This window comes from Pristiophorus japonicus, chromosome 9, assembly GCF_044704955.1.
Source record: "Pristiophorus japonicus isolate sPriJap1 chromosome 9, sPriJap1.hap1, whole genome shotgun sequence".
Taxonomy (NCBI): Eukaryota; Metazoa; Chordata; class Chondrichthyes; family Pristiophoridae; genus Pristiophorus; species Pristiophorus japonicus.
The window spans coordinates 208,120,777-208,121,725 of NC_091985.1; positions in this window are offsets into that span (position 1 = coordinate 208,120,777).

Here is a 949-nt window from a genome sequence, read left to right on the forward strand (position 1 = left end):
GGCTGGGGGAGGGGAGGGCGCATGCGCTCTTCTGCTCACTGGAAATCGACACAGGGGGCGGGGCTTATCCCCGCATGCGCAGCTCTCTGCAATAATTCAGCCTTTAAAAATCAAAGTGAACTTTTCCCAATTTACTTTTAGCAGAATCTGAGCAAAGGAACTTGGCCTGGGGGGCAAGGACAGAGAATGTTTATCATTATCATCATCATAGGCAGTCCCTCGGAATCGAGGAAGACTTGCTTCCACTCCTGAAGTGAGTTCTTTGGTGGCTGAACAGTCCAATACGAGAGCCACAGACTCTGTCACAGATGGGACAGACAGTCGTTGAGGGAAGGGGTGCGTGGGACTGGTTTGCTGCACGCTCTTTCCGCTGCCTGCGCTTGGTTTCTGCATGCTCTCAGCGATGAGACTTGAAGTGCTCAGCGCCCTCCCAGATGCACTTCCTCCACTTAGGGCCGTCTTTGGCCAGGGACTCCCAGGTGTCAGTGGGGATGTCGCACTTTATCAGGGAGGCTTTGAGGGTGTCCTTGTAATGTTTCTGTTGCCCACTTTTGGCTCATTTGCCATGAAGGAGCTCCGCATAGAGCACTTGCTTTGGGAGTCGCGTGTCTGGCATGTGAACTATGTGGCCTGCCCAGCGGTGCTGATCGAGTGTGGTCAGTGCTTCAATGCTGGGAATGTTAGCCTGGACAAGGACGCTGATATTGGTGCACCTGTCCTCCCAGGGGATTTGTACGATCTTGCGGAGATATCATTGGTGATATTTCTCCAGCAACTTGAGGTGTCTGCTGTACATGGTCCATGCCTCTGAGCCATACAGGAGGGCAGGTATCACCACAGTCCTGTAGACCACGAGCTTGGTGGTAGACCTGAGGGCCTGGTCTTCGAACACTCTTTTCCTCAGGTGGCCGAAGGCTGCACTTACACACTGCAGGGGGTGTTGAATCTC